The sequence below is a fragment of the Uloborus diversus genome, chromosome 9, assembly GCF_026930045.1.
Source record: "Uloborus diversus isolate 005 chromosome 9, Udiv.v.3.1, whole genome shotgun sequence".
Classification (NCBI taxonomy): Eukaryota; Metazoa; Arthropoda; class Arachnida; order Araneae; family Uloboridae; genus Uloborus; species Uloborus diversus.
In genome coordinates this window covers 13168124-13177618 of record NC_072739.1, presented here as the reverse complement: position 1 = coordinate 13177618, position 9495 = coordinate 13168124, and positions in this window count along the sequence as shown.

The window sequence follows — 9495 nt, the reverse complement described above, 5'->3', positions numbered from 1 at the left end:
CAGGGAAATGCTTTATTTTGACAAGGCTGAACTGGATCCGGTATCTTAACTGTTTTACTGGTAAGACTTGTTTTAGGAGAATGATGAAACGAAAAACTGGTCAACAATGAGCGCTACCTACTGGAGTTTAGGGTTAATCTGCTGGAGTTAGGGTTAAATTTTCAACTTTCAAAATATCGCCACACAGGTAAGGGCTATGTTCAAAGAAACAATTTTCGCCCATCATATCTTGATGGGCAATTTTCTAGTTTGGTGAGAATCACCCATATTACATTTACAATTTTACTATTTGTACATTTACAATTTCAGTGAGAAAAGGAGGAAATGATACTTAGTTGTGCATGGAAATTAAATTATCCTACAGCTTTCATTATCATAGTTACTGTTTCCATGTGTGATACTGAACATTTCAAAAAAAAAAAAACTGTTTAAACAGGAAGAGCATCTTATATAAGTAAAAACTGAGTGTATGTACCTATGTATCTATGTATGTCCAAGCTTTTTCTCCCAAATGACAGTGAACTGACCATCGGACCAGGTATCGATGGATTTGTAATCTTCTCGTCTTCATGTTTGACTATTTAACATAATCCTCCGATAATAATTAGCGGAGATATCAATTAAAAACTATTAATTATGACACTTAGATTTCGACATAAAATCCGTATTTTTCAAAGGCTTTCCTCCATTCAAATTATTATTCAGTGCTTCATCTCAACTTTCTGCAACACTGCTTTTATTAAAATGTATAGCGGTGAAGAAAATCATAGAGATGAAAGATCTGTTGCCATTTTTTTTCTCGAATATGAACAGGTAAAATTCTTGTTTTTGTTTTGAGGCTTTTCCTGTAATCAGGGGATTTAAAATGTTTACTTTTGGGGGGTTTTTTCCGCAATCTGCAGCAAAATTTCACTGACTTTTTTTTTTTGGTTCAAGCCTGAGTGTTGAACTCGCGTCACTTGACATAACTTTTATTTTTGAGGTGGACCGTGCAAAGCCGGGAGACGCAGCTAGTTGGAATATGTACTGTCAATTTCTGGAATACATAATTTTGTATAAAAAAATTAGTTTTCAATTTTTCCTAGAGGAAATAGACATCTTGAGAAGAAAAATAAGCCTCCATCTCTGCCTGTGTATGATAAAAATGTGTGTACTCATGCATAAAATTGCATAAATCTTATTATTCTTTCGTTTCCTCAGGCCGAGCTAAGAGAGGAGTTGCTTCGCCAGGAGACTATTTCAGAAGAGATGGCACAAGAGATTGCAGAACTGAGATCGACTCTGCAAGAGGTATGTCTGTTTGGACATTCAATTGCTATGTTCACATTTTTTTTGGAAGGATGAGCTTACCAAGATTTCACATCTGAGGAAAATGAACAATGAACAGGTTCCATTATACAGGTGTTTTGCCTATAACATGGTTAATTCTATACTGTGCTATATTAACTTTTCATATTTTTTAAAGACAAACACATTTTTTTTTAAATTAAAAACATTTGAGTTTATTGTGTTAAACGAAAGGAGAACATAAATTTTAAAATAAGGTCTGTTTGTAAAGTAAAAATTTACAACAGAAATCTAAAATTTCTTTAAGTGGACATACTTTTAATACTAAGAAATGAAAATAAATAAATACATATGTATGTGAACGATTGGTTATTTTTTCCTTGCATTGGAACCCAAAATTCGTTTTAAAAACTTCCTAATACGATTTCGGAATCAAAAGAACAACTTGCAGCTGCCTCATTTAATCCTGAAATCTCAAAACCTTTGACAGTCTGTAAAACCTAAACCATTTGAGATTCACCATAAATATTTTTTACACTTTCTTAAATACACAAAAAAAGTAACCTTGCTAAGTTTCAATAAAATACAAGACTGTGGGTGCTAAGCCACATTTTTTGATTGACTTTTGAATTTTTTCTAAAATAAATGAAAAAAATAAAAATATTATTGAAATAATGAATAAAATAAACAGATATAAGGTAGAATTTAGTAAAATACCACATCACCATTAAAAATAAAGTACTTGCAGGATGCAAAAAGATTGAAATCTCAAACGAGGCATGCAAATTTCTGCGCAGCACGTGTTTGACGTCATGGACATGAATCCAAAACATACATTTTTGGCAGGTATTGCAGAGGATGAAGATTCAAGAGGGAAAAAAATTAAAAGAATAAGAAATCAAAGACCAAAAATGTTTAAAAAATCCTTTTTTTTCTCCCGATTTTTGAGAAATATAAGGCCTGAACGAGGCAAGAAAAGGAGGAAAAGTTTTAAAAGCCAACAGAAAAATGCTGGAATTCCGGCAAAAGCCTAAAAAATCTAATCCCTGTTAAAATCTCAATTTAATGATATTTACATACAACACATACGTACAATATTTTTGTGAGTTAACCATTTTATATAAACAATTTTAAAGCATAAAACTTGCACAAAACACAAAAAAAATAGATATTATTTAAAAAGTTGTACAAGAATTAAAATTTTTTAAGAAAAAATAATAATATTCGCAAAAAAATCCTTAAATTTCATACTGTAAATGCCTTAACTGCGGATATTCTCTATAGGCCCTATCACAAACTTCTCAAAATAAGATTCCAACAGTAATCTTTATCATATTAGGATTGAATTGTCCTTGATATTGCACTTCAATTGTAGAAATATCCCAGTGGAAGCACTTCCCATGCTTGTTGCTCACAGCTCCCATAATTTCAGGGGGAAAATTTACCCTTTATTATGGATTGTAATAAAAAAATTTTTTCACAACTTTATATAAGGTGGGATTTTTTTTTCTTTTTTTTTTTCAAATCAACTAGAGGAACACTTTGATTCTTTTTTTTTTCCACCTGCAATATATTGTTTTCACTCTGACTATTTCTTTTTAGTGTATTGTTCATGTTTTGACCTGTTGTCCCACTTTCACAGAGCAGTTTTGTGTATAATCGAATTGCAGACCACGAGAATGGCAATTACTTTAGAAATAGTACACATGCTCCAAATGTGATGTGAGTAGTCAATTTCATGATTCAATATCTTCATATTTTTTAAAGATTCTTTCGGTGGCACGCCATTTCCGCTTGCCGAAAAACAACTTCAAGTGTGATCTTCCATGAAACTAAAATAATATGAAACACCTAGCGCCATCTATTCATGGTTGCAAATATAAAACTTATCAAAATGAATTGAGTTTCTACTCTCTTGTTACATGCTGTGACTGTACTGAGTAAAAAAGATGCGTGTCTATGGACCAAATGCATCAAAAACATAAATGTAGTAAACTTATAACTACTTTTAGATAGCCTATATAATCCAAAATGTATAAATGAAATTTCTTAAAATTAGAGGGTGATGGAAAATTTTTGCAAACATATTCTTTTCCAGCACCTTGAAATCTATAAGAAACACCCAAAGTACATTGAGGAACAGAAAATTCGTTCATATTTGTTTTTCAATGTAATTGTTGCAAAGTATGACTTGTGCAAGTGCTAAATGTCGAGAAATTTGGTTTATAGAAAAAAAAACTTATGCATACAAATTGAAACTTTTAATGAAGAATTTAATTTCTACGTAACTAGATTAAAATCAGCTGTATAAATAAGTTATATACCTATTTATTCACACATTTTGTTATGTTTTGGATATTTTCTCACAAAGTACAATATCTCAAAAAATTTCGTTTTGGACCCAGTGCTTTGGACAGGATGGTAAAAAGCAGTGGTTTTACCGTAGTGTCGAAAACCTTGCCAACCCTGCATAGATCAGATGGTTGCAATTTTATTTTCACAGAACACTAATTGAGATGTTCTTGTGGAAAAAGCTATTTAAACAAGAAGAGAGCATTAGAATATATATTTTGTCAATCTTTGGAATACATAATTTTGTATAAAAAAATTACAATTTTCAATTTTTCCTAGTGGAAATAGACATTTTGAGAAAAAATTTGCCTCCATCTCTGCCTGTGTATGATAAAACTGTGTGCCCTCATGCCAAAAAGTTGCATAAATCTTATTATTCTTTCATATCCTCAGGCGGAGCTAAGAGAGCAGTTGCTTCGTGAGGAGACTATTTCGGAAGAGATGACACAAGAGATCGCAGAACTGAGATCGACTCTGCAAGAGGTATGTCTGTTCTCACATTAAATTGCTACATTCACATCTTCTTGGAAGGGTGAGCTTACCAAGGTTTCACATCTGAGGAAAATGAACACTGAACAGGTTCCATTATTTGGGTGTCTTTCCTATAACATGCTTAGTTCTATACTTTGCTGTATTGAAACCATGTTGTAATAATCGCAACTTTTGTACCGTGTAATGTCAATACTTTGTTGTGCAAGTACTCTGTAGTAGGAGGGATGCCCATATACGTTGTGCAGCCCCAAAATCACACCTCTACTGTTATTTTAACCGATATAATTAAACTACATAAATTTTCAATACTTTATAATTAAATAACATATTTAATAAATTAGTTAAGAAAGACAGGGTATCCGGGTACATGGAAATCCAGGGAAAATTACGGAAAATCATGGATTTTGACCACGGTTAAAAAGGGTCATGGAAAGTCATGATTTTCAGCAAAAAATGCCAAAAATTATGGGAACTGACAATTGGTCATGGATTTTGGATTTTAGAGCATACAGACTTGGGAAAATTTTATAGATTAAGTGTAAAACTTTTGCATCGTAGCTGCTTCTTATGCTTTTACATGTCAGTTCCGATTTTATATGTATTTTGAAATCTGGTTGCATCGGTTTCTGTAAAACTGTTTAGGTTTTCTTTACTATCTCAGTCTATATATATATATCGTTTGGGCATGAATAATTTTGTGTTTAGCATTTTTTTTAACCCTTCATATAAAAAAAAGTAAAAGAAAAAATTCCTTGGTAACAAAGTATTAAATTTAAAACTAATTTTTTTCATGTATAGCACCTACACTATTCCTACTTTGCAACAATTACATTGAAAAACCAATGTGAACAAATATTCTGTTCCTCAATTTACTTTGGGTGTTTCTTATTGTTGGTATATTTTAATTTCGGACATTGTTTAAAATCTTCAAGAAGAAGAACATTATTGTCTTATGTATGCAAATTAGTTTCATATAAGAAGAGCCATTTCTGTGTTTTGTTTGGTGTTGAGATTCTGAATTGCTAGTACGCTGTCTTTTATTCAAGCTGTTCTTGTTTTTAATAAATATGTTACTGTTGCATAAGTGCTTGATGTTTTTTTTTAATGACGAAGCTGTAACTCTACTATGTTGGAAAATTTCCAACACTTACAGATTTCAAGGTGCTGAAAATGAATGTTTGCAAAAATTTTCTATTACCCTCCAATTTTCAGAAATTTCATTTATACGTTTTGGATTATATAGGCTATCTAGAAGTAGTTAAAAGTTTACTACATTTATGCTTTTGATGCATTTGGTCCATAGACACATATCCTTTTTACTCATTTCAGTCACAGCATGTAATGAGAGAGTAGAAACCCAATTCATTTTGATAAGTTTTATATTTTCGACCTTGAATAAATGGCGCTAGGCCTTTCATATTTTAGTTTCATGCAAGATCACAGTTGAAGTTGTCTTTCAGCAAGTGGAAATGCCATGCTATCGAAAGAATCTAACAAAAATATGAAGCTATTGCTTCATGAAATTGATTGCGATTTTCATAATATGAATTCAATATTACGTGGTGTAAAAGTGAATTTAACATTAAACGGTTTTGAGTTATTCCGATTTTAAAAAACTGAAATTGGTCAAGTGATAAGTAAAAACAATGTAGCAATTCTATTTATTTTATTTTTTCATTGTTTTTTCTCCAACAAACTTGATTGATGCAGAAATTCTGTTTTCCTTTTTGATTGTATGCATTTTGTTCTTTGTAAATGAAGTTGGAAAATATTTTTTTTTCCTTTTCTTATTTTTCCTTATTTTTAATTTTTATGTATATATGTTTTCATGAAAGTTAATAGAATGTTCTGTAAGTTTTATTGAAACAAAATTTCAGTTGTCATCAAACTTTATATCTTAAGACTTGATTTTGAAATAACATGGTACCCATTATTTTGATTTACATTAACTTTCGTACAACATAGTTTTGAGCTAACATGAAACAGGGTTTCGATACAACACGTTAAACGTTGCCCTGAGTTATTTTACGTAATACATAAAAATAATTGAAACAGTAATTTAAATGAGTAAATATAAGTCTCGCATAATACAGTTTCAATATAGCACAGTACGAATTAACCGTTTTATGCAAGGGACACACGTAATCTGAAATCCAAGTGTTAGATTTTAAAAATATTTTTAAAAACCTACTAAAAAATTGGAAATGCAGAAAAGGCTTGGTTTAAGGCCCCCCTCCCCTTCATATCTTGGGGCAATCGCCCGCTCGCTCCCCTGTTCGGACAGCCCTGGTTACAAGCAGAAATCACGGATTTCAAATTGTAGCAGATATCCTGCAAATAGATGTTATTAATTAAATTTAATTAATAATTCACCAACTAAAATCTTGAGGGAAAAAATACTTCACTTTTTAAAACTTATCTACGACATACTTTCCAATAAATGCTGATGATTGCTTACTTTTCGAATAACAATTTAAAGAATGATACTTTCTTCGAAGTGGAATTGTAAGAGGAAAAAAAGTTTCCCGTAGGGAAAGAAACTCGTCCAAGCATTTTTCACTTTTAGGCTGCAACCTGATTAGACTCCTCACCTTTCTGAATTTTTGCTGTAATTCAAGGGTGTTCTTGTCAATCTAATAAGGGGCTCAATCTTATCTCTTTCTCTCATGGGAGAAGCTTGCGACATGCAGCCATAGTTGAAGGTAACTGTGGTATTTCTTTCCTCCTGCTACTTCCCTAGTTCCCTAGTTTAGTTTTAAAATCTATCTGCTGTGCATCCCTTTCTAATGTCTCTCCTGTCAAAGATAAAAATCTGTCGCTTTCAGAACCTTTTGCCATTCTTGAGTTGGCATACATGGGCTCTAATAACAGAAGTCCCTTATCCAGCGATGTTCCCATCAATTTTTCTGAGGGTATACTCCCAGTAATCAGTTATACACAATATGGTTACACTCGACGAGGTCGACCGGTGACTAACCGGTAGCTAACCGCAGCATTCTTGAGAGCTACCAGTTAACTGGTTGCATCCAATGTCACTCTATGAGCCTCACGGGTTGATCTACTGGTCAACCACAACTTAAGCTGGTTTATTGGTTGTTGAGCTATGTGACATTTTAGACCAATTATAAGTATTTTTCACCTGTGTGTTATTCGTCTGCGCCATTTCTGCATAAGTAACCGGTAATCAACCGAAAGCGTTCAATGTAACATTGGTTCATGAACAACCGATTAGTAACCACTGACGTCATTGTTGTCACGTGATTAACCAATCGGTTGCTACCAGTCGTGCTCGTCAAGCGTAAGCTATGTGTATCCGATCCTGTACATAGTATGTCATAATATGAAAATGTTTGAAGCTTGAGGGTAACGCTATATGTCTAAAAAATGTTTCAGAGTATACAGCATATATGGGAGTATATCCTATGGAGGCACCACTGCACTTATCACATGGCAGAAATTCTTACAATAAATTTCACCGGATGCTTTCATCATTTTATTTGAGGATATTTCAAATGTAAAGAAAATTTTTACCCTGTCGAAGCATCTCAAAGTGGCCTGGTAACCCGAGTTTCACAGTGAAACTGTTATGAAATCAGAATCCACTTAACATTAAGATCGTATATCATGAGCTCAGAACTTTAAAAAAGTGTGTTAAAGGACTTGAGAAAACTTAAAATTTTCAGTTTGCTTCTTTGCTATTAAATTTAAAAACTTATCCGCATTTAACGTTACATCTTAACCTGCACAGACTCAGACAGTTCGGCTTTTCCCGATCATTGGTCGATTTTCACAACTTCTCAATTCTTCTCAAAGTGCAGCATAGGATGTTCTGTATTGCAGCACAGATTATTGCTAATTTAAAACGTACTGTTGAGAAAAGCAATAATGGAAGTTTGCAAACTTTTATTTCCTGGTCAATTTTATTGAGAATTTTTTTCAATTTAATGTTTGCTTGAGGATAAGTCACATTCATATTTTCCAGCAAAATCAATAATATATCAATCAGGAAAAAAGAGTAATCAAAGTAAAATTTGAGAGAGAACTACTTTCTCTAATTTCCATTCGTTATTAACTTGCAGAAAGCGCAGTCAATATTTAAAAATTTAAAAGAAAAGAAAAAGAAACATGAAAACTGAATCTAATATGCTTTTTGAATTATATAAAAATAATTTTCCCTCATTTTTCTACAAATAACTATAGTTACAAAGCAGTCAATACTGTATTTAAAATGATATCTCTCTCTCTCTTTTTTTTTAAATTCATGTTTCTGTTTTATTACTTTTCTTCTCGAAAATCTGCTAGGAATCAGAAATTCAATACTATTTAATTTTAATTCTGCGAACAGAAACCGCAGGTACTGCTTTAAAAATGAATGAAAGCCTCGTTGTAGAATATGAAATCAATATAAAATGAAGAATTAAGGAGTGTTCTAGTTATCCCTTAAACTTTGCGTAAAGTTCATATTCTGCAACTTTTTAAGGGCTTTAAAATTCTGCAAAAATCACACAAGCATGACTTTTTTTTTTTTTTTTTGATGAGATACTCCTATATTAATGATTTTCTATTAAATTTTAATAAAAATCTCGGAATATTTTTTTTTGGATGAAAAGTACCTAAATTCTATTCTGCACCTCTTACGATGTGTATACAAAATTTTATGTTAATTAGTTGAGTAGTTAAGGTTTGAAAGAATTACGAACAAAGATACAAACGAAATCACTTTCGCATTTATAATATTAGTAAGGATAAACTTTTCCGAAGCTGACATTTAGTTTATATAAAAAAAAATCCTCATGCATTCTGAAAAGTAACACTTTTATTCTAAACATTAATTACAGAAATATTAACGAAATGGAATGCAGTTTGCTGTTAAAAGAAAATTTTTCTGTAATCATTTGCCCGAGGCAATAGATTAGTGTTTTTGGAACAATGCAGTGGTTGAGGAAAACACATACTTTGCCCTTTTGACCTCTGCAATCATTTAACTTGATTCCACTGGATTTCTTTGGAAGTATTGAAAGACGTAGTTTAAATAACGCCTAATTTTGAGATTTTAATTTTGAGTAAAAGGAATCACTGTTGCATTGCAAGCGGTAAAAAAATCTTTTCAAAGCTGCTTCACATTGTATTTGCTGCAAATTTCACTATCTTGACTGTTCACATTCCTTTGTTTTGTTTAAGATTTGGGCACTCATTGCCAAATGTCAAATTTTTTTGGCTTGAATTTAAGTGTATGAAGGTCAGTCAGAAAGTTAGTTGCACTTCTCAAGAAAACAGAAAAAGGCTTGAAATTGTACAATACTGTCGACTCCCGCTACAATGCGATTCAACTTACGGGAAATGGCTATAATGCGAATTTTTCAC